At 52.9% G+C, this 24673-nt stretch overlaps 1 protein-coding gene and 1 pseudogene across 2 annotated transcripts in view; both read left to right on the top strand.

Moving 5' to 3' along the window:
• Positions 1-2610: 2610 nt before the first annotated feature.
• Positions 2611-22823, top strand: LOC129467501 (beta-glucuronidase-like; annotated as a pseudogene).
• DRICH1 (aspartate rich 1) overlaps positions 19583-24673 on the top strand; it is a 96080-nt gene continuing 90989 nt past the window's right edge. For both annotated transcript variants that reach the window (XM_063623422.1, XM_063623423.1), the window contains exon 1: positions 19583-19673. The gene's annotated coding sequence lies outside the window, so the exon portion shown is untranslated. The remainder of the gene's footprint in view (positions 19674-24673) is intronic.

The following is a 24673-nucleotide window of genomic DNA, read 5'->3' as shown; positions in this document are numbered from 1 at the left end:
AATTTTTGCATTTTTAGTAGAGACGGGGTTTCAGCATGTTGGCCAGAGTGGTCTTGAACTCCTGACTTCAGGTGATCTGCCCACCTTGGCCTCCCAAAGTGCTGGGATTACAGGTGTGGTCACTAAGCCCGCCCTGAATTACTGATTTTTACATGCTGTATAAACTTTGCATCCTACTTTTTCTTACTTTTGTTAAATTTGGCCTAAAGCTGCCTCCCAAACAATGAACTATATCCTAATTTAAGCATGTAAACATTTCACTAAAGGAATATACAAGTAAAATTTTAAAGAAAGAAAATAAAGAGCGTAAACATTTGGGAAATAGCCTTTAGGCCTTGTCAGTTCCTAGAATGTATTTGTTTTCACTCTGCTGGGGACTTCTTCCAGTATTAAGGTCCATTCTCATTAGGTAGATTTGGCGAGCATAAAAAAAAAGGGGTGGGGGAGTAATCGTACAAACAACTGTGTCCAGTCCAGGTTCCTAGGACCAGAGGGACCCCTCTGTATGGCAGAGGCACCCGACAGCCGTAACTGATGTGTATCCTTAGAATGACTTTATGGTCTAAGAAGAATGTGTCTTTGGAGCCCCAAGCTAAGGAATCAGGAGTGGCAAGATCCTGGAAGGATGCCAACCTATGAAACCCTGAGTCAAGAGGTGAAGCTGGGCACTTGGTTTCTCAGGTCGACCGCTTGGCCCTCTTCCAAGTTGTACTTTACTTCTTTATTTTCCTTCCTGTTCTAAAGTTTTTTAATAAACTGTTTTTTTTTTAAGATATCATCTCATTCTGTAGCACAGTTTGGAGTGCAGTGGTGTGATCTCAGCTCACTGCAACCTCCACCTCCCAGGTTCAAGCGATTCTCCTGCCTCAGCCTCCTGAGTAGCTGGGATTACAGGCGCTCACCATCATGCCCAGCTAATTTTTGTATTTTTAGTAGAGATGGGGTTTCACCAGGTTGGCCAGGCTGGTCTTGAACTCCTGACCTCAGGTGATCCACCCGGCTCAGCCTCCCAAAGTGCTGGGATTATAGGCATGAGCCACCATGCCCGGCCCCAGCCTGTTTTTTAATAAACTTTTACTCCTGCTTTGCAACTTGCCTCTGTCTGGTTTCTGCCTTATGACCCCTTAGTCAAATTCTTTCTTCTGAGGAGGCAAAAATTGAATTTGTTGCAGATGTGTACAGATTCACCCGGGAATTCAGATACCTTCCACTGGTAATAGGTCGAAGATGCTAAGTGAAAATGTTATGAAAGCTGCATGCTTTTTTTTTTTTTTTTTTTTTTTTTTGAGACGGAGTCTGGCTCTGTAGCCCAGGCTGGAGTGCAGTGGCGCGATCTCGGCTCACTGCAAACACCGCCCTCCGGGTTCACGCCATTCTCAGCCTCGGCCTCATGCCTCAGCCTCGGGAGCAGCTGGGACCACAGGCACCCGCCACCACGCCCGGCTAATTTTTTGTATTTTTTAGTAGCGACGGGTTTCACCGTGTTAGCCAGAATGGTCTCGATCTCCTGACCTCGTGATCTGTCTGCCTCGGCCTCCCAAAGTGCTGGGATTACTGGGTGAGCCACTGCGCCCGGCCAAGCTGCATGCTTTTTACAAATGGTAGTGGTTCTCATGTCCAGCCACAGCCATTGCACCTGTGTGAAAGTCCCCTCAATAAACCTATGTCTTTTTTACTGTCTCCAGATCTCTTCCTCTATCCTTCCCACACGGTGCCTTCCCTACTGGCATAAAGCAGGGTCCCACAGGGCACCCTCTCACTGCAATTTTTTTTTTTTTTTTGATACAGAGTCTCGCTATCTCGCCCAGACTGGAGTGCAGTGGCGCGATCTCAGCTCATTGCAACCTTCGCTTCCCGGGTTCAAGCGATTCTCCAGCCTCAGCCTCCCTAGTAGCTGGGATTACAGGTGCCTGCTACCACGCCCGGCTACTTTTTATTTTTTATTTTTTTATTTTTAGTAGATATGGGGTTTCGCCATGTTGGCCAGGCTGGTCTTGAACTCCTGGCCTCAAGTGATCCGCCCACCTCAGCCTCCCAAAGTGCTGGAATTACAGGCCTGAGCCACTGCACTTGGCCTCTCTCTCTGCATCTTCACGTGCCTTCAACGCCAAGAGGGAGCGCCTGGCCCCTTGGTTAGGGTCGGGGCCCCAGAGGCCCAGGGTCAAGGCTAACTAAGGCCGCATCCCAAGGACGTGTATCCCTGCAAGAGCCTGCATCCAACAGGCATGGAAGAGGCTCCTCTGGGGCCTGCTCGAATTCCTGCTGGGGAAAGCAAGTGGAGGTGCTCTTTGAAGAAATGGGGATCTCACCAATCTCGGGAGTTCTGGCCTGCGGCCCTGGATCGTCCAGCCTGTGCTGGGGTGGGGAGCAGACGTCGCCCTTCTTGGCTGGGGTTGAGGGTGAGGGTCCCGCTTCCCCAAGGGCCTAGCCGGGGGTTCCAGCCACAGGCCCTATTGGGGAGCGCCCGACCCCACCCTCACCTTCCAGGCCGGGCGCTCGCCCTCAACAAAGATGGCGCGGACGACCTCGGGCGCGTCACGGGGTGGGGGGGGGGGGGTTGGCGCGTCACGTGACTCGCCGGCCGGGCTCCTCCAGCGCTGCTCTTAACCCAGCCGACGGCGGCCGAGCCGGGGAGTCGGCGTTGTGTCATGTGGGGCGGCGGTTACCCGGGCGGCGTTCGGACCGCTGTTGTGTGGCTGCGCTGGCGCTGCAGGGAGAGCCCGTCGTGGAGCTCTAGGAGCTGGGCAGTCTCTGGAGCTTCCGCGCCGACTTCTCCGACAACTGACTCGAGTTTCGAGGAGCAGTGGTACGGGCGGCCGCTGTGGGAGGTGCGTACTCGGGGCAGGGCCGGGAGGCGTCCGGAAGCCCGGGCGGTGGGAGTCGGGGAGCCCCGGCCTCTCGCAGGCTCCTTTCCTTGGGCGCCTGGGAACTGGGGGCCCGGAGGAGGTTAAAGGTCAGCGGGCTTGGGGGCGCGGGGTGGGGACTGGGGGACCCAGGGGACCCGGGAGGACCGGGATGGAGGAGGCGGGAGGAGGAGGAAGCGCTCCTGCCTAGCCTCCTCCAGAGGCGAAGGCTGAGCCCGGGCAGTGTCCTTCTTTTGAATGTTTATTTTTAATTTTTAAAATGTTTCTGAGGCTGGGTTTGGCCCTGCCGCCCAGGTTGGAGCGGAGTGGCCCAATCCTAACTGCTGAGCTCAAGTGATTCTCCTGCCGCAGCCTTGCAAGTTAGCTGGGGCCACCATGCCTGGCTAATTAAAAAAAAAAAAAACAAAACATCTGCCAGGTTCGGTGGCTGACGCCTGTAATCCCAGCACTTTGGGAGGCCAAGGGTGGAGAATCGCCTGAGGCCAGGAGTTCAAGACCAGCCTGGCCAATATGGTGAAACCCCGTCTCTACTAAAAATATAAAAATTAGCCAGGTGTGGTGGTGCATGCCTGTAATCCCAGCTACTTGGAAGGCTGAGGCAGGAGAATTGGTTTAGCCAGGGAGGCGGAGGTTGCAGTGAGCCAAGATCATACCACTGCACTCCAGCCTGGGCAACAGAGTGAGACTCCGTCAAAAAAAAAAAAAAAAGATTATAGAGTCTCACTACCTTACCCAGGCTGGTCTCGAACTCCTGGCCTCAAGCCATCCTCCTACATTGACATCCCAAAGCGCTGATTAAGGGCATAAGCCACTCAGACACTCGTCTGGCCTGAGCAGCATGCACTGCACAGAGCTGGGCCCGGGGATCGGGAGGAGGGGACAGTTTAGACATTCTAAGGTCAGCTCTGACAGGCAGGAAGGTACCTTGGTTTTCAAGGTTCAGATAGAGGACAGGACGTGACATCAGGCCAGGCCAAGGACGCCACCCCTGTTCCCCTCCTGACTTAGATATGGTCAGCAGAGAAATGGGACCGGGTGAGGTCTCGGCCACGTTTGCCTGGTCTACATCCTCTTTTTCTGACTTTGCAGTATTCAGTACAGGAGGAAGAGAGGAGAGGGCTGGGTGCCAGTGTGTGCCCCACTCACAGTGTCCTAGGCAAAGGCTCCCTAGCCCCCCAAACAGCCTTTCTATTTGTGACAGGCAGTGGGTCATCTGCCTCTTAGTCACAGGTCTGAACCTTCTTGCCTTGGGCTGGAATGTGCCTCTGGGCTCACCCCTGTCTTGGGAGATACTGGGTCCCCTTCGCTCCGAGGAGGAACTCCTGGCCCCACTAGCCCAGGTGCACAAACCGCCCTGGCAGTTGACCTGTCTTCAGCAAGTTATCTGTCTTTTCCGCCAGGAGTCCTCGCCGTGTGTCAGGGCTTGTGCTAGGCCTGGGGGCGCGGCTGTGCAGTACACTGGTCCCGGATCCCTTTGGGGGCCTAGGAGCTGAGCCCGGCCCTTCTCTTCGTAGTCGGGCCCCACCTGGGACACGCCGGTTCCCTCCAGCTTCAACGACATTGGCCAGGACTGGCGGCTATGGCATTTTGTCAACTGGGTGTGGTACGAACGGGAGGTGACCCTGCTGGAGCCATGGATCCAGGACCTGCGCACAGGAGTGGTGCTGATTGGCAGTGCCCACTCCTATGCCATCGTGGTCAGTGTGGCTAGGAGCAGGCAGGGTGGGTGGGTGGGCATGGTTGCTGAATAGCATGGGACCCCCAGCTGCCACCCACAGCCTGTCTCCTAGGGTGGGACGGTGGGGGGCCTTGCCTGCCCTGGGGGGTAGGTGGCCTGATCTACCCCATTGGGATGCCATTCTTCCTGTCTGGCTGGCAGGCCCCTGAGCCCCATGCTGCAGGTTATGTGAGGGAGTGCCCGATAGCAGGGCTCCTCCTCATGCCCTGATTGCCGACCGCTCCCCATATCTCCTATGTCGGCAGTGGGTGAATGGGGTCAACGCGCTAGAGCATGAAGGGGGCTACCTCCCCTTCGAGGCCGACATCAGCAGCCTGTTCCAGGTGGGGCCCCTGCCCTCCCGCCTCTGCATCACTATCGCCATCCACAACACGCTCACCCCCTGACCCTGCCACCAGGGACCATCTGTACATGACCGACACCAAGTGGGGACCATCCTGCCTCCACTGCACGCACCCACCTTCCCACCCCACCCTGTGGTCTTCCTGCTAGGGACAAGGTGGCCGTCGCAGAGAGAAGGCCCTGGATCTGGGGAGGCCCAGGAGGCATGTGAGCTGAAGTCAAAGGACCCAGGGCAAGGGCCCAGCAAACCACAGTCCTCCTGCCGTAGGTATCCCAAGGGTTAGTCTGTCCAGAACACAGACTTTGACTTCTTCAACTACGCAGGACTGCAGTGGTCTGTGCTTCTGTACACGACACCCACCACCTACATCGATGACATCACCGTCACCACCGGCATGGAGCAAGACAGTGGTGAGGGCTTCTGGTAGGATCCTCCCTCACCGGGGCCCAGGGTGGCTCTGTTTGTTCCCTGTTTGGAAAGCTCTCCCAGGAAAAAGGTTCTCCCAGCATCTCTAAATCCTCACAGGTTCCCATCCACCTACGAAGCTGAAATCCAGGCTGTGTGAGTGGGCACGGGCTCCCGAAATCACCCATGTGGTTGATCTCACTTGGAGAAGAGGGGTCTGGCCTAGCGTCACACAGCTCAGGGTGGCAATCCTGTCCCTTCCCCACGGTGCTGCTCTCACTCCAGCTCCCCTTCCTAGACGTCGTGCTCAAGGAATAGGCAGCTTCGAGGGGCCAGGCACGGTGGCTCATGCCTGTCATCCCAGCTCTTTGTAAGGAGGATCTGGTAGGAGGGTCACTTCAGGCCAGGAGTTCAAGACCAGCGTGGGTAACAGAGCGAGACCATCACCACAAAAAATTTAAAAATTAACTAGGCATGGTGATGCGTGCCGGTAGTCCCAGCTGCTGAGGCAGGAGAATCACTTGAGCCTGGGAGGTCAAGGGTGCAGTGAGCTGTGACCATGCCACTGCACTGCACTCTGGTCTGGGCAACAGAGGAAGACGCTGTCTTTTTTTTTTTTTGAGCTGGAGTCTCACTCTGTAGCCCAGGGTTACAGAGGGCAGTGGTGCGATCTCGACTCACTGCAACCTCCGCCTGCCGGGTTCAAGTGATTCTCCTGCCTCAGCCTCCCGAGTAGCTGGGATTACAGACACCTGCCACCATGTCCAGCTAATTTTTGTATTTTTTTTTTTTAGTAGAGACGGGGTTTCACTATATTGGCCTGGTTGGTCTTGAACCCCTGACCTCAGATGATCCACCCGCCTCAGCCTCCCAAAGTGCAAGGATTTTAGGCATGAGCCACTGCACATGGCTGGGATACCCTGTCTTTAAGAAAAAATATTTTTTTAATTTTTTTTTTTAATATATCTTTTTCTGAGATGAGGCCTTGCACTGTCGCCCAGGCTGGATGGCAGTGGTGAGATGATTGACAGCTGTTGTGGGGCTGTAATTCTAAGTTTCAAAGGATTTAGGCTGGATGTGGTGGCTAGTGCCTGTCATCCCGGCACTTTGGGAGGCCAAGGTGGGCAGATCGCTTGAGCTCAAAAGTCGAGACCAGCCTGGGCAACATAGACCCTGTCTCAAGAAGAATAAATAATTAAAATAAACAAAGAATTTAAACAAGAATCACACAGCAAAGGTGACGCAGCATAGAGCAATTTATTGCAAAGGAAAAAGTATTTTGGAAGTGCAGAATAACCTGAGCGCGGCGGCTCATGCCTATAATCCCAGCACTTTGGGAGGCCGAGGTGGGTGGATCTCTTGAGCTCAGGAGTTCAAACCAGCCTGGCCAACATTAGCCGGGGGTGGTGTCGTGTGCCTGTAATCCCAGCTACTCAGGAGGTTGAGATGGGAGAATTGCTTGAACCCGGGAGGTGGAAGTTGCAGTGAGCTGAGATTGCAACACTGCACTCCAGCCTGGGTGACAGAGCAAGACCCCATCTCAAAAAACATAGTGAAGTGCAAAATACATGGTTCACCCTGAGAGAGAGAATTCAGGGCAGGCTGCTCGTAGGGATGAGAGAGCGCTGATTATTACTGGGGAAACTCCCTTTCTGGGAGTCTTCCATGATGAATTCGTAAGGAGCTGGAAGAGGTGTCACTCTAAGCACGTTCTGGGTCATCCTCTGGGTGCAGATGGGCTGTAGCTGTACATGCTTCTTCACACATCGCATGTCTCAGTGCCGTGGTTGGCATGTCCGAAGGACACGGTCGCTTCCTTGACTACCTACCTTGCCTCAAGATCGTAGCCCATTGCAGCCCCAAACTCCTGGCTCAAGCAATCCTCCCACTTCAGCCTCCCAAGTACCTGGGGCTGCTGCAGCCCCAAACTCCTGGCTCAAGCAATCCTCCCACTTCAGCCTCCCAAGTACCTGGGGCTGCTGGGACTGCAGGCACGCACCACCATGCCCAGCTAATTTTTGTTATTTTTAGGGAAGATGTGGTTTCCCTATGTTACCCAGGCTGGTCTTGAACTCTTGGGCTCAAGCGATCCTCCCATTTCACCCTCCCCAAGTGTTGGGATTACAGGTGTGACCACTGCGCCTGGTCAAAAAAAATTTTTTTTTTTTTTTTTTTTTTTTTTTGAGACAGGCTTGCTCTGTCGCCCAGGCTGGAGTGGTGAAGTGGCACGATCTTGGCTCACTGCAACCTCCGCCTCCCAGGTTCAACCAATTCTCCTGCCTCAGCCTCCCAAGTAGCTGGCATTACAGGCGTGTGCCACCATGCCCGACTAATTTTTGTATTTTTAGTACAGGTGGAGTTTTGCCGTGTTGGCCAGGCTGGTCTCGAACTCCTTACCTCAGGTGATCCACCCGCCTCAGCCTCCCACAGTGCTGGGATTACAGGCGTGAGCCAGCGAGCCCGACGTGTTTTTTTATTTAAAAAAACATTTTTGGGGGCCGGGCGCGGTGGCTCACACCTGTAATCCCAGCACCTTGGGAGGCTGAGGCGGGTGGATCACCTGAGGTCAGGAGTTCGAGACCAGCCTGGCCAACATGGCAAAACTCTGTCTCTACTAAAAATACAAAAATTCGCCAGGCATGGTGGTGCATGCCTATATTCCCAGGTACTCGGAAGGCTGAGGCAGGAGAATTACCTGAACTGTAGAGGTGGAGGTTGCAGTGAGTCAGGATCGCAGCACTACACTCCAGCCTAGGTGACAGAGTGAGACTCCATATCAAAAAACAAAAACAAAAAAAAATTTAAGAATTAAATTAAAAAAAAGTGGGCCGGGCGCGTTGGTTCAGGGCTGGGCACGGTGGCTCAAGCCTGTAATCCCGCACTTCGGGAGGCCGAGGCAGGCGGATCATGAGGTCAGGAGATCAAGACCATCCTGGCTAACGTGGTGAAACCTCGTCTCTACTAAAAATACAAAAATTAGCTGGATGTGGTGGCAGGTGCCTGTAATCCCAGCTATTCCAGAGGCTGAGGCAGGAGAATCACTTGAACCTGGGAGGCAGAGGTTTCAGTGAGTCCAGATCATGCCACTGCACTCCAGGCTGGGTGACAGAGTGAGATTCTATCTCAAAGAAAAAAAAAAAGCAACAGAAGCAAATGGCTGCCTGGGAGTGGTCGTTGTGGAGCATTCCCATTTGTGTGACCCAGGTCATGTCCCTACCTAAGCCCTGGTCTCTCTTGCCTCCTGCAGGGCTGGTGAATTACCAGATCTCTGTCAAGTGCAGTAACCAGTTCAAGTTGGAAGTGTGTCTTTTGGATGCAGAAAACAAAGTCGTGGACAACCAGGCTGGGACCGAGGGCCAGCTAAAGGCGCCGGATACCAACCTCTGGTGGCTGTACCTGATGCACGAACACCCCGCCTACTTGTGCTCGTGGGAGGTAATAGTGGTTTGAGACTTGATTAAGGGAGGTCTTTTGCCCCCATCTGGTAGCCCTGGCTTCAGCAGGAGCCCAGGACAGGTGAATGGGCAGGCATGGTCCTCTGAGCTTTCTGATGTTACCCACCGTTGGTGGGAGGCCCAGATTTTTAATTTATTTATTCATTCATTTATTTATTTATTTATTGTGGTGGTCTCACTCTGTCACCCAGGCTGGAACGTAATGGCCTGATCACAGCTCACTGCAGCTTTGAGCTGCAATCCTCCTACCTTGGCCTCCTGAGTAGCTGGGACTACAGGCACATGCCACCATGCCTGGCTAATTAAAAAAATTTTTTTTTGTAGACTGGGCATGGTGGCTCACGCCTGTAATCCCAGCACTTTGGGAGGCTAAGGCGGGCGGATCACTTTAGGCCAGGAGTTGGAGATCAGCCTGGCCAGCATGGTGAAACCCGGTCTCTACTAAAATACGAAAATTTGCAGGGCATGATGGTGCACGTCTGTAATCCCAGCTACTCGGGAGGCTGAGGCAGGGGAATTGCTTGAACCCAGGAGGCAGAGGCTGCGGTGAATTGAGATCACGCCACTGCACTCTATCCTGGGTGACGGAGTGAGACTGTCTCAAAAAAAAATCTTTTTTATAGAGTTGGGGTCTTACTCTGTTGCCCAGGCTGGTCTTGAACTCCTGGACTCAAGTGATCCTCCTGCCTTAGCCTCCCAAAGTGTAGAGATTCCAGGCATGAGCCACCTCCTCTGGTCAAGGAGAAGGCCTGATTTTGAAGGGCAGGTCCCAGGGTCAGCCAGTGAAGGGCAGAGCCTCTGATTGCTGCTTCTCTGCAGGCCCAGAGGCGGCTGCTGGGGTGCATGAGGGGTCTTCCTGCTGTAGGGCAGGCCAGATGGGGCTCAGGCTGTTGGGGTGCTCACACCTGGCGCTTTGGCTGTCGTAGGTGCGGCTGACTGCACAGACGTCACTGGGGCCTTTTTCTGACGTCTACACACTCCCTGTGGGGATCCGCACTGTGCCTGTCACCGAGAGCCAGTTCCTCAACAGTGGGAAACCTTTCTATTTCCACGGCGTCAACAAACATGAGGATGTGGACGTGCATTGGGGCTCCTGGGTCCTCGTGGGGCTGTTTCTGGTCACCTTCCACTTTTGCCTTCCCTGTGTCCTGCAGTTGAGGGCAGCTCAAGGCAATGAGGCAAATGGCTCCAAACCACCCCGCGGTGGAGCCGGTGCTTGGGCTGGAGAGGGGGCTCATGGGGTGGCTCTCCAGGGTCCTGGCTCTCGGAGGAAGTGCAGCTTCGACAGGGATAGGGGTCACTTGGCTCTGCTGTCCCCTAGATCCAAGGGAAGGGCTTCGACTGTCCGCTGCTGGTGAAGGACTTCAACCTGCTTTGCTGGCTTGGCACCAATGCCTTCTGCACCAGCCACTATCCCTATGAGGAGGAGATGCTGCAGATATGTGACCAGTATGGGATTGTGGTCATCGATGAGTGTCCTGCTGTGGGCCTGATGCTGCCATGAGTCCCTGTCGCGCATCCGCTCTGCCTGGGCAGCCCGCAGGCCACACCGTGACCCTCTGTCCCTTCCCTCCTGGCCCGCTGGCAGCTCTTCAGCATCGTGTCTATGCATCACCACATGTGGGTGGTGGAGAAACCGGTTCTCAGAGACAAGAATCACCCTGCCATGGTGATGTAGTCTGTGGCCAGCGAGCCTGCGTCCTACCTGGAATCTGTCGGCTACTGCTTCAAGTGAGTGCCCCCTGCCTGCCCTGGGCTGGATCGGGAAGGAGACCCTGGCAGGTGGCAGACTGGGGTGGGCGTGTGTTATCCGAGATCAGCGTCCCGTCCCAGCCCAATGGGAGGGCCATCCATACCCGGACAGTTCAGGGAACCAAATATTACCTACCCAAATTGTAGTTTTCTTTTTCTGTTTTTTTTTGAGACGGAGTTTCACTCTGTCGTCCAGGCTGGAGTGCAGTGGCATGATCTCAGCTCACTACAACCTCGGCCTCCTGGGTTCAAGTGATTCTTCTGCCTCAGCCTCCTGAGTAGCTGGGATTACAGGCACAAATGAGCCACTGTGCTTGGCCTGTTTTTTTTTTTTTGAAACAGGGTCTCACTCTGGTTGCCCAGGCTAGAGTACAGTGGCGATCTCGGTTCACTGCATCCTCGACTTCCCAGGCTCAGGTCATCTTTCTGCCTCAGCCTCCCAAGTAGCTGGGATTATAGATGTGTGCCACCACGCCCAGTTAACTTTTGCTTTTTTTTTTTTTTTTTGACGAACTCTTGCTCTGTTGCCCACGCTGGAGTGCAGTGGTGTGATCTCAGCTCAAGGCAACCTTTACTTCCCAGGTTCAAGCGATGCTCTTACCTCAGCCTCCTAAGTAGGTGGGACTACAGGCATGTGCCACCATGCCTGGCTAATTTTTGTATTTCTAGTAGAGATGGGGTTTCACCATGTTGGCCAGGATGGTCTCCATCTTTTGACCTTGTGATCCACCCGCGTTGATCTCCCAAAGTTCTGGGATTACAGGTGTGAGCCACCATGCCCGGCCAACTTTTGCATTTTTTTGTAGAGACAGAGTTTCACTATGTTGGCCAGGCTGGTCTTAGACTCCTGACCTCAGGTGATCCGCCTGCCTCGGCCTCCCAGAGTGCTGAGATTATAGGCATGAGCCACTGTGCTCGGCTCATTTTTGTATTTTTAGTAGAGATGGGGTTTTACCATGTTGGCCAGGCTGGCCTTGAACTCCTGGCCTCCAGTGATCCACCTGCCTCACCCTCCCAAAGTGCTGGGATTACAGTTGTGAGCCACCAGTACTGCCCAACTTTTTCTTCCTTACAATCGCGCAGTTCTAACTCAGCATTCAGAGGTGGAGTTTTCATTTTCGGTAGAGGCAGCAGAGGTTGTAGAAATGCTCCTTGAGGCAGATGCCACACCCCAGTTTCATGGAGTGCTTTGGGCTGAGCTGAGTCTGCAGCAGGCAGAAGGCTCTGAGATGTTGTCCCAGCCTGGGCAAAGGACAATTCAGAGCTCGGGGGAATAGGGGTGTGCTCAGCACGACTGGGTGTACAGGCTCTTTGTTGCAAATAGTACAGGCTTCCAGGAGCGGGTGCCTGAGGCTTCCAGACAGGCTTCTTTGGGAGGTGGCCAGAGGAGATGCCTGTTTCCGGGGCAGGAATTGGAGGGAGCGCTCAGGCTGGAGAGGTTCAGCCAGGCTGTCAAAAGGCTTTGAAGCTTCCCATCTGAGAGCCTGGCTGTTGGAGAGTGTCGGTTTGGAACTTGAGGCTAGGGGGTTCTGTTCCGTCCTGTGCTAGCCACAGCCTTCGGCTGGGCAGAGCAATGATCAGTGGGAGATGTAAAAGAAGAGAACTGAGGAAAGAAGAAGAAAACTGGCTTCAACAACAGTCTAGGCCAGATGCGGTGGCTCGTGCATGTAATCCCAGCACTTTGGGAGGCTGAGGTGGGTGGATCACCTGAGGTCAGGAGTTCGAGACCAGCCTGGTCAACAGATAGTGAATCCCTGTCTACTAAAAATACAAAAATTAGCTGGGCGTGGTGGTGGACGTCTGTAATCCCAGCTACTAGGTAGGCTGAGGCAGGAGAATCGCCTCAGGCGAACTGGGAGGCAGAGATTGCAGTGAGCTGAGATAACGCCACTGCACTCCAGCCTGAGCTACAGAGTGAGACTCTGTATCTCAAAAAAACAAAAAAACAAAACAAAACGGTCTGTTCTATGGAGGCCTTGGGCAGGTGCTGGGAGTTCTGAGCACGGACTGGTCCCTCTGTTGGGAGCCTCTTCCCTTCATCCCTCCTGGTTGACTCGACTCAGCATAAAGGCCATTTGTTCTAAGAGCCTGTCCCTGAGTCTCCAGTCCAGGATGTCTGTTGTCTCATAGAGTGCCCAATTCCTGCCACCACTTGTCATTTCCATTTGCAACATTTCTTTCATTGTTTGTTTTTCAGAGTCAGGGTCTCACTCTGTTGCCCAGGCTGGAGTGCAGTGGTGCAGTCACAGCTCGTTGCTACCTTGACCTCCTGGGCTTAAGCGATCCTCCCCACTCAGCCTCCCAAATAGCTGGGACCACAGACGTGCGCTGCCATGCCAGGCTAAATTTTAATATTTTTTTTCCCCCGGAGTCAGAGTCTTGCTCTGTCGCCCAGGCTGGAGAGCAGTGTTGCGATCTTGGCTCACTGCATCTTCTACCTCCTGGGTTCAAACAGTTCTCCTGCCTCACCTTCCCGAGTAGCTAGGATTACAGGCTCACGCCACCATGCCCAGCTAATTTTTGTATTTTTAGTAGACAGGGATTCACTATCTGTTGACCAGGCTGGTCTCAAACTCCTTACCTCAGGTGTTCGAGGAGGAGCCACCGTGCCTGGCCTTGAGTACAGAATTTCTTCATGGGGTGATGAAAATGTTCTAAAATTGGTTTTGGTGATGGTTGTACACTAAAATGTGAACTTAAAATGGGTAAATTATTTGTGAATGATATCTCAGTAGAGCTGGTTTATTTAAAACAACAACAGGCCGGGCACAGTGGCTTACGCCTGTAAACCCAGCACTTTGGGAGGCCAAGGTGAGTGGAAAACCTGAAGTCAGGAGTTTGAGACCAGCCTGGCTAACATGGTGAAACTCCGTCTCTACTACAAATACAAAAACTTAGCCGGGCATGGTGGTGGGTGCCTATAATCCCAGCTACTTGGTAGGCTGAGGCAGGAAAATCACTTGAACCTGGGAGGCAGAGGTTGCAGTGAGCTGAGATCGCACCATTGCACTCCAGCCTGGGCAACAAGAGTGAAACTCCGTCTCAAAAACAACAGCAACAGCAATAACAACAACAAAAAGGCCAGGTGTGGTGGCTCACATTTGTAATCCCAGCCCTTTGGGAGGCCAAGGCAGGAGGTTTACTTGAAACCAGGAGTTTCAGACCACCCTGGGCAACATAGCAAGACCCCATTTTTACAAAAAATTAAAAATTAACTGGACATTGTGGCATGTCCCTGTAGTCCCAGCTACTCAGGAGGCTGAGCCAGGAGGATCGCTTGAGCCCAGGAGATCAAGGCAGCAGTGAGCTGATTGTGCTGCTGCACTCCAGCCTGGGCAACAGAACAAGACCGTGTCTCTAAAAACAAAAACAAAACAAAGAAATAAGAAAACAGGACCATCACTCACAGCACCTCTGCCTCTGCCCTGCCTACTTGAATGAGGAGCAGGGCGTCTCAGCTGGTTGGAGCAGCCCTTGAATGGACCCCAGCTATTTCTGGGGTCCTCAAACGAAACCTCCCATGGCCAAGTCATACCCAACATGGGCCTCCTCCGCGTTCTGGCTCCCGCATGGAGATGCTGAGTGACAGAGACTCAGGCTTCAGGTGTTCCTGGCAAAGCCTCACTCCTGGAGGCCCCACAGCTCAGACCCAGTCCTTGGTTCACATGGCCCCACTCCTGGCCTCTTTTTCCCTTAAGACTGATTTGTCCCTGGGAGATCAGTGGATCCCTCATTCAGGTGGAGTGCTGCAGGGTGACACTTTTTCCAGGGGTGACCCAGGCCTGCAGTGTCCGAGTGTCACAGGCAGGCCTTGCCCGAGCCTCCACCTGAGCCCCTGCTCCTCCTCTCCCACAGGGAACGTGACGTCCTCTTCCCGGAGTACACTCACCTGCAGAGGGCTCAGCCCCTCCGCTGGAGCCACTGGATTCTGAGGTAAGCTGGGTGAGGTGCAGGAACTGTGCTTCAGGGGAGGACCCCGGCTGCCCTGACCGTCCTGCCCTGGCTTCCCACAGCCAAGCTGTGGCGCTGACCGAGACTCTTGAGCGGCTGCTGGAGGTGCGGAAGCGCGTCGATGTCCTGCCCGTGGGGAGGTGGGTGAGGCTTCAGTGTCCCGAGGGCTTGGTGGATGTGGCTGCTGCATAGCCTTAGGGATTGGGAAGGGCAGAGTGGGACAGAAAGCCACATTATCTGCTCAGCGGGGGACCCTGCATGGAGCCCCAGCTCTCGCTAAGATGGGGGCGACCAAGCCAGTGAATGTGTCTGAGCAGGGCCAGAGCTCTCCAGCAAGGCTCCTGGCGGGCCCAGCCCGCTGCCCTCAACCTGACATGTGGGGACGTGTCAGGAGACAAGTGTCCTGCACCCAGGGTGACTCGGTGCTTGGGGACAAGTGTTCTGCACCCAAAGTGACTGGACCAGGAAAGAGGCTGAGCTACAGGTGGTTGCTCTGGCCACCAGGTCTTGGTTCTCCGTTTCTGTGTGTGTGTGTGTGTGTGTGTGTGTGTGTGTGTGTATGTGTGCGTCAGTGTCAGGGCTATTTGCCAGGAGCCCTGCTCACCGTGAATCCCTGTCCCTGCAGTGGGGCCATTGCGGGCAATCCCCTGGGTGTGGACCCAGAGCTGCTCCGAGCAGGTGACACGCCCTGCCCCTCTTCCCCAGGGAGAGTCACCCTCAGCACCTGTTAGGACCCGCAGACACACCTGAAACTAGAGGGCAGGGGCCTGTGGCTCCTGGTGAATCCTTCATTCATTGCCTATGGGCCCTGAGGTCATGAAGGCCAGGGGGTCACCCATGGCAGGGGTGCCTGGTACTGAGAGACTCAGGGCTCCTGCCTCCCTCCTAGGACTATGCAAAAGATCCCTCCCCCCAGCTCCCACCCCATGCTGATCCTCTTCCCTGATCCTCTTTCCAGGGGAAAGGGGCTGCGCGACCTGTTTGGGGGAGAGGAGGCTCCTGGGTGAGTCTTGGGGAGCCAGTCCCCTGCCCTGTGCCTCATTTTTGTCCCCCAGCCTGGCGTCTCTCCTGTCTCCTCCCCTGTCTCCTCCCGCCCCTGTACGGTCAGGCTGGTTGTGGTGATGGTTGTACACCTCCTGCCATATGCCTCCCAGGAGGACAAGGAAGCTGTGTTTGAAGTGCCAGGCACCTTGAGTGCCGTGCTCCAGGTGGCCACTGGTGTCATCTCTACGCTGCAGGCAAGACACCCCCCACCTGCCTCTCCTCCCCTAGGTCCCAGGCACTGGGATGGGCATGCCAAGAGGGTGGCTTTGGGAGGAGGCAAGGTGGGGCTGGAGGACCTGGGGCAGGGAAGAAGAGGTGTGCATGTTCCTGCTCCTGGGGAACAGGGAAGGGACAGAAACTGCTGCCATGCAGTGGAAGCAGATGAGAGTCAAGGGGCCTGGGGCCTGTCAGCTGGCCTTACCAGAACTCTTTTTTTTTGAGATGGAGTCTCGCTCTGTCGCCCAGGCTGGAGTGCAGTGGCGCGATCTCGGCTCACTGCAAGCTCTGCCTCCCGGGTTCATGCCATTCTCCCGCCTCAGCCTCTCCAAGTAGCTGGGACTACAGGCGCCCGCCACCACGCCCGGCTAATTTTTTGTATTTTTGGTAGAGACGGGGTTTCACCGTGGTCTCAATCTCCTGACCTCGTGATCCGCCCGCCTCGGCCTCCCAAAGTGCTGGGATTACAAGCGTGAGCCACCGCGCCCGGCCCAGAACTCTTTTTTTTTTTTTTTTTTCTTCTAAGCCTTTTATTTAGAATTAATAAGTAGTAAAGTCACAGGAAGTTACAAAGATAGGTCTCGTGTACCCGTCACTCAGTTTCTCCCATGGTTATCTTTTTTTTTTTTATTTTTTTTATTTTTTTTTAATTATACTTTAGGGTGCACAATGACTCTTTTTAATAAAAGAAAATTTATACAAAAGGCCAGGTGTGGGCCGGGCGCAGTGGCTCACGCCTGTAATCCCAGCACTTTGAGAGGCCGAGGAGGGTGGATCACGAGGTCAGGAGATCAAGACCATCCTGGCTAACATGGTGAAACCCCATCTCTACTAAAAATACAAAAAATCAGCCGGGCATGGTGGTGGGCGCCTGTAGTCCCAGCTGCTTGGGAGGCTGAGGCAGGAGAATGGCGTGAACCCAGGAGGCTGAGCTTGCAGTGAGCCGAGATCACGCCACCGCACTCCAGCCTGGGTGACAGTGAGACACTGTCTCAAAAAAAAAAAAAAAAAAAAATGGCCAGGTATGGTTGCTCATCCCTGGAATCCCAAACTTTGGGAGGCAAGGCAGTTGGAGCACTTGAGTATAGGGGTTTGAGACCAGCCTGGCCAACATGGCATAACCACGTCTCTACTAAAAATACAAAAATCAGCTGGATGTGGTGGCCTACACCTGTAATCCCAGCTACTCAGGAGGTTGAGGCAGGAGAATCACTTGAACCTGGGAGATGGAAGTTGCAGTGAACCAGGATCATGCTACTGCACTCCAGCCTGGACGACAGAGTGAAATTTCATCTACAAATATATAAATAAATTAAATATCTTTAAAAAATATTTTTTGGAGACAAGGTCTCTCTCTTTCACCTAGGCTGGAGTGCAGTGGTGCAGTCGTAACGTACTGCAGCCTCGAACTCCTGGGCTCAAGTGATCCTCCCACCTCAGTCTCCGGAGTAGCTGGGACTACAGGCATGCACCACCATGCCTTGCTAATTTTTTTATTTTTTGTCGAGACAGGGTCTTCCTATGTTGCCCAGGCTGGTCTCAAACTCCTGGCCCCAAGCCATCCTCCCACCTTCGTCTCCCAAAGTGCTGGGGTTACAGGTATGAGCCACTTTGCCTGGCTGATTTCTTTTAAAATCAATTATTGTGGGAACTGTCTGTATATAACAGCTAGAGAATGCATAATGAACCCTATGTACCAACACCCAGCTTCAGTAATAACTCACAGACATCCTGGCTCCAGCTGTCTTTACCTGCAGCCCTGCCCCACTCCTTCACCCCCTTATTTCAAAGCAAATTCCCATCATCACATCATTTTATTCCTAAATAGTTCAGGATGTGTCTTGAAATCAGTGTTTGTTGGCTGGGCACGAAGCCTCACGCCCGTAATCCCATCAATTTGGGAGACTAAGGTGGGCAGATCACTTGAGGTCAGGAGTTCAAGACCAGCCTGGCCAGCATGGTGAAACCCTGTCTCTACTAAAAATATACAAATTAGCTGGGTGTGGTGGTACATGCCTGTAATCCCAGCTACTCTGGAGGCTGAGGCAGGAGTATTGCTTGAACCCGAGAGATGGAGATTGCAGTGAGCGGAGATCTTGCCACTGCACTGCAGCCTGTGTGACAGAGCAAGAATCCATCTCCAAAGAAAAGGAAAAAGAAAACAGTGTTTCTCGAAGCTAGTTCTCCAACTGGCAGTACCAGCATCACCTCAGAACTCCTGAGGAATGCAATGTGAGGCCCCACTCCAGATGGCTGAATCAGAGACTCTGGGGGTGGTCCCCCGCAATTTGTATTTTTAATAAATTCTCCAGTGGCTAGGGCTGGTGGCTCATGCCTGTAGTCCCAGCACTTTGAGAGGCTCTGGCAGGAGCATTGATTGAGCCCAGGAGTTCAAGACCAGCCTGAGCAACATAGCGAGACCCTGTCTCTAAAATTAAATTAGCCAGTCATGAAGGCATGTACCTGTGGTCCCAGCCACTCCAGAGACTGATGTGGGAGGATTCCTTGAGCCCAGGAGGTCAAGGATGCAGAGAGCCATGTTTGCGCCATTGCACTCCATCCTGGGTGACAGAGCAAGACCCTGTCTCACGAAAGCCTAAAACAGCAACAACAACAAATTAGTTGGTCACGGTGGCGTGCGCGCCTGTAGTTCCAGCTACTCAGGAGGCTGAGGCTGGAAGATCCCTTGAGTCCAGGCTGCAGTGAGCTATGATGGCCACTGCACTCCAGCCTGGGCAACAGAACAAGCCCCTGTCTCCTAAAAAAGAAAACAAATCCTCCAGGAACTTGTGATGCATGCCAAAAATAAGGACTCTTTGGAAACATAAAGGCCAGTAAAAGATACAGGCCAGTAAGCATTAGTAGCGCGTGTAAACATTATCAATAATTATGAGAAGATGGTTCAAGCTGAGAATGAGACAGAGCTGAGTGGGTAAGAGAGGATTTGCCCAAGGCAGGGACATCCTGGCAGAGGGGCTGGTCCTGGGCCTGGGCCTGGCACCTTCAGACCCCAGGGTCCCCAGGGCTCACCACTCACCCATCTGTGCCCCTAGATTCACTGAGAGAATATGGGACAGGTTCTCACCTCGACCTGCTGGCCACTGACCTCGCCTATTACCTGGTCCGCAAAGGGGTGAGTGTGTAGCAGCCAGGGGGAGGGCGAGGAGATGGGGTGCTCCACAGAGGGTGGGGGAGCTCAGGAAGGGGTGCAGGTGGCCCAGCCTGGTGGCTTACCCCTGTAATCCCAGCAATTTGGGAGGCCGAGGCGAGCAGATCACTTGAGGCCAGGAGTTTGAGACCAGCCTGGCCAACACAGTGAAACCCCGTCTCTACTAAAAATAAACAATTAGCTGGGTGTGGTTGCATGCTCCTGTAATCCCAGCTACTCAGGAGGCTGAAGAAGGAGAATCACTTGAACCTGGGAGGTGGAGGTTGCAGTGAGGTGAGTTCACGCCACTGCACTCCAGCCTGGGTGACAGAGCGAAACTTGGTATCAAAAAAAGGGGGGGGGGGCGCAGGCAGTGGAGGCAGATCAGGGCATGGAGGAAGCGCCTCAGCACCACCTTCCTCTCCGGGACCCAGATGCCATTCCACCAGGCCCATGAGGGCTCCAGGAAAGCCATGTTCGTGGCCGAGACCAAGGGAGTCACCCTCAACCAGCTGTCACTGAGGGAGCTGCAGACCATTAGGTGCAGCCCACCCCCTTCCCCACGCTGCCTCCTAGGAGGTGAGCCTGGGCACCTGGAGCCTGGGGTGGCCCGGCGCCCTGGCCCACCTCTTCTTCTCTCCCCAGCCTCCTGTTCTCAGGCCATGTGGGCCACATGTGGGACTACAGGCACAGTGTGGACCAGTACGGTGCCCTGGGCGGCACTGCGTGTTCCAGCGTCGACTGGCAGATCTGCCAGGTGCGGGTGCTAATGCAGGCACAGCAGGCCTAGGTCCTCCCACGCCTGCCCCCAAATACAGTGGGCGCGAGAGGAGGCTGCTGCGTGCTTCCTGCCCCAGCCTGGCTTCCTCGTTGCTGGGCTTTCCAGGGCTGGCCGTGGGGATGGTCAGGGACTGGAGAGGCAGGGCAGGGTGGCCTGTAATCCCAGTACTTAGGAAGGGCAAGGTGCAAGGATGCTTGAGGCCAGGAGTTTGAGACCAGCCTGGGCAACACAGGGAGACCCCGTCTCTACCCACTAATAAAGCAAGTAACTAGCCCAGCGTGGTAGCCCATGCGTATAGTCTCAGCTGCTTATAAGGCTGAGATGAGAGGATCACTTGCGCCTAGGAATGGAGGCTGCAGTGAGCTATGATCACACCACTGCATTCCAGCCTGGACAACAGAGTGAGACCCTGTCTGAAAATAAATTAAAAAATGGAAGTGGAGAAAACTGGGCAAGGGCAGTGAGTCATAGATGGTAAGGGAAGAGGGGGCTCCCATCACAGCCTCTGCCCTGTCCAGGCCTCATCCCCTTCAAACAGGGTATCACAGTGACCTCCTAGGCCAGAAGCGGTGGCTCACGCCTGTAATCCTAGCACTTCGGGAGGCCTGGGCAACATAGCAAGACCCCAGCTACCACATTTAAAAAAAAACAAAAACCTAGCCAAGCTGGGCGGGTGGCTCACACGTGTAATCCCAGCACTTTGGGAGGCTGAGGTGGATCGCCTGAGGCCAGGAGTTTGAGACCAGCCTGGCCAACATGCTGAAACCCCATCTCAAACTCTGTCTCAACAACAACAACAACAAAACATTTGCAGTGTGTGTGGTGGCACACACATGTAATCCCAGCTACTCAGGAGGCTGAGGCAGCAGAATCGTTTGAATCCAGGAGGTGGAGGTTGCAGTGAGCCAAGATTGCCCCACTGCACTCCAGCCTGGGTGACAGAGGGAGACTCCCTCTCAAAAAAAAAAAAAAAAAGCCAGGCATGGTGGCAGGTGCCTATATCCCAGCAACTTGGGAGGCTGAGGCAGGAGAATCGCATGAACTCAGTGGTCGGAGGTTGCAATGAGCTGAGATGGAGTCATTGCACTCCAGCAATCCTGAGGAGACTTAAGGACTGAATGTAGTATAGTCTCCTGGGTGAGATCTTGGGACAGGAAAAGAACATTAGGGGAAATGGTAAATCTGAATCAAGATGAACCTTGGTTAATAATAGTGTATCAGTATTGGTTTATTGGGGCCGGGCATGGTGACTCACATCCTAGCACTTTGGGAGGCTAAGGTGGGAAGATCTTGATGTCAGGAGTTTGAGACTAGCTTGGGCAACATAGCGAGACCGCATCTCTCTAAACTGTTTTTTTCAGTTAGTCAGTGTGGTAGTACACACTTTAGTCCCAGTTGCTAGGGAGGCTGAGGAGGGAGAATTGCTTGAGCCCAGGAGTTTAAGGCTGCAGTGAGCTGTGACTGTGCCACTATGCTCCAGCCTGGGCAACAGGGCAAGACCCCATCTCGCCAAAAGCTTTTTCATTTTTTTCTTTTTTTTTTTTTGAGACGGAGTTTTGCTCTTTTTGTCCAGGCTGGAGTGCAATGGCGAGATCTCAGCTCACCGCAACCCCGCCTCCTGGTTTCAAGTGATTCTCCTGCATCAGCCTCCCGAGTAGCTGGGATTACAGATAATGTGCCACCACGCCCGGCTAACTTTGTATGTTTAGTAGAGATGGGGTTTCTCCATGTTGGTCAGGCTGGTCTCGAACTCCCGACCTCAAGTGATCTGCCCACCTCGGCCTCCCAAAGTGCTGGCATTATAGGTGTGAGCCACCACATCCGGCCTTAAATTTCTTTTTTTAACTGAGACAAAGTCTCACTGTATTGCCCAGGCTAGGAACTCCAAGACTCAAGTAATCCTCCCACTTTGGCCTCCCGAAGTGCTGGGATCATAGATGCCCAGCCAGGTTTTTTAACTGTAGCAATTTACATACTAATTTAAGATATTAATAACAAGCCAGGTAGAAGGGTATATGTGAACTCTGGTATCTTGGCAATTTGTCTGTAATTCTAAAACTGTTTTAAAATTAAAAGTTTACTCAACTTCTCAATGTGCTGCTAAAGAAAAAAATAAAAAATTAAAAGTTTTATTTTTAAAATTCTTATTTTTTTTTTGAGACAGGGTCTCGCTCTGTCACTCAGGCTGGAGTGCAGTGGGGTGATCTTGGCTCACTGCAACCTCTGCCTCTCATGTTCAAGTGATTCTTCCACCTCAGCCTCTCGAGCAGCTGGGATTACAGGCATGCACCACCACACCCGGCTGATTTTTGTATTTTTAGTAGAGACGGGGTTTCACCGTGTTGGCCAGGCTGGTCTTGAATTCCTGGCTTCAAGTGGTCCACCTGCCTCAGCCTCCCAAAGTGCTGGGACTACAGGCGTGAGCCACTGCGCCCAGACCATTTTTTAAATCTTTTTTAGAACCAAGGTCTTGTTATACTGCTCAGACTAGATTCTAACTCCTGGGCTCAAGCAATTCTCCTGCCTCAACCTCCTAAGCAGCTGAGACTAAAAGCATGTGCCACCACACCAGCCAAAAAGTTTATATGTTTTTTTTAAAAAAGAGAGGACTTAGGACTTCCTGGAGCACAGGCTTCAAATAGCAGCTGAGTCCACAATTGTGCTCCCTTCCGTCTGGCTCTTTCTTCCTGAGTGCCTGTGAAGAACAGGCTTTGGCCCTGCCTGTGCGGCTCCAGCCTGCCGGTGATTGTCCTTTCCTGACCGCCAGTCCTGCGGACTCTGGGCTTGCTTAGCCAACCCCACAAATGCAGAAGCCAAGCTTTTACAAATACATTTATGTAGATGTATGTCTCTGTATGGTTTTTTTGTTTGTTTGAGACAGAGTCTCTCTCTGTCACCCTGACTGGAGTGCAGTGGCGCGATCTCGGCTCACTGCAACCTTCGCCTCCTGGGTTCAAGCAATTCTCCTGCCTCAGCTTCCCGAGTTGCTGGAACTACAGGCATGTACCACCACACCTGGCTAATCTTTGTATTTTAGTAGAGACAGAGTTTCACCATGTTGGCCAGGCTGGTCTCAAACTCCTGACCTCAGGTGATCCACCTGCCTCGGCCTCGCAAAGTGCTGGGATTACAGGCGTGAGCCACCGTGCCCGGCCAGAAGCCAGCCTTTTATAAATCTATGCAGATGTGTGTCCCTATGTGTTTATATCTGTATCTGTGTATTTTTCCCACTTGTTCTACTTCTCTGGTTTGAACCCTAACACAACTAGTTTTTTTTTTTTTTTTTTTTTTTGAGTTGGAGTTTTGCTCTGTCACTCAGGCTGGAGTGCAGCGGCACGATCTTGGCTCAGTGCAACCTCTGCCTCCTGGGCACAACTAGTATTTTATAATCTGTTAGGAATTCAAATGTTTTTCAAAAGATCAAACTACATATTTAAACACATTTCAAATACAAACTTTTAAAATCATATTATGAAGCATTAAGTAAAATTCTACATTATTAGGTCAGGGACAGTGGTTTATGCCTGTAATCCCAGTACTTTGGGAAGCCAAGGCAGGCAGATTGCTTGAGCTCAGGAGTTTGAGACCAGCCTAGGCAACATAGCAAGACTCTGTCTCCACAGAAAATACAAAATTTAGCTGGGCATAGTGATTCGTGCCTGTAGTCCCAGCTGCTCAGGAGGCTGAGGTGGGAGGACCACTTGAACCCAAGAATTTGAGGCTGTAGCAAAGCACGATTGAGCCATTGCACTACAGCCTAGGTGACAGATTGAGACCTGGTCTCAAAAAAAAAAAAAAATCATTATATAATTCTACTCTATTAGCAAATAAAATGAAAGAAATATTTAAAAATAGACCAGGTGCAAATGGCTCATGCTTATAATCCCAGCACTTTGGGAGGCTGAGGTGGGTGGATCACCTGAGGTCAGGAGTTCGAGACCAGCCTGGCCAACATGATGAAACCCCGTCTCCACTAAACATACAAAAATTAGCCAGGCACAGTGGTGGGTGCCTGTAATCCCAGCTACTCGGGAGGCTGAGGCAAGAGAATCGCTTGAACCCAGGAGGTGGAGGGTGTGCGCCTGTAATCCCAGTTACTGGGGAGGCCAAGGCAGAAGAATTGCTTGAGTCTTCAAGCAATTCTTGCTGGGATTACAAGCGTGAGTCACCATGCCTGGCCAAATATTTTTCTTTAAGTCCTTCATCTTTAATCCCACTTCATTTTGTTTCCTTTGAGATTATCTGATGGAATTCTTGGGGGAAAGGTTAGGATTGCATTCTTTTTTTTTTGAGACGGAGTCTCGCTCTGTCGCCCAGGCTGGAGTGCAGTGGCGCAATCTCGGCTCACTGCAAGCTCCGCCTCCCGGGTTCATGCCATTCTCCTGCCTCAGCCTCTCCAAGTAGCTGGGACTACAGGCGCCCGCCACCACGCCTGGCTAATTTTTTGTATTTTTTAGTAGAGACGGGGTTTCACTGTGGTCTTGATCTCCTGACCTCGTGATCCGCCCGCCTCGGCCTCCCAAAGTGCTGGGATTACAAGCGTGAGCCACCGCGCCCAGCCAGGACTGCATTCTTTTTATTGACAGCAAGCAGTGTGTTTTGCTCCAAAAAAATTGTTCTGCTTTATTTTGATCTTTCAGTTTCATAATGTATGAATGGGGATTTTTTTTTTTTTTTGAGACAGAGTCTTACTCTGTTGTCCAGGCTGGAGTGCAGTGGCGCAATCGTGGCTCACTGTAACCTCCACCTCCTGGATTCAAGTGATCCTCATGGCTCAGCCTCCTGAGTAGCTGGTGCACACCAACACGCCTGGTGAATTTTTGTAGTTTTAGTAGAGATGGGGTTTCACCATGTTTGCCAGGCTGGTCTCGAACTCCTCACCTCAAGTAATCTGCCTGCCTTGGCCTCCCAAAGTGCTGGGATTACAGGCGAGAGCCATCGAGCCCAACCTAGATGGAGATTTTTTATTAGTTCCC

This window comes from Symphalangus syndactylus, chromosome 18 (genome assembly GCF_028878055.3).
Source record: "Symphalangus syndactylus isolate Jambi chromosome 18, NHGRI_mSymSyn1-v2.1_pri, whole genome shotgun sequence".
NCBI lineage: Eukaryota > Metazoa > Chordata > Mammalia > Primates > Hylobatidae > Symphalangus > Symphalangus syndactylus.
This window is presented reverse-complemented; position numbering and strand designations above follow the sequence as displayed.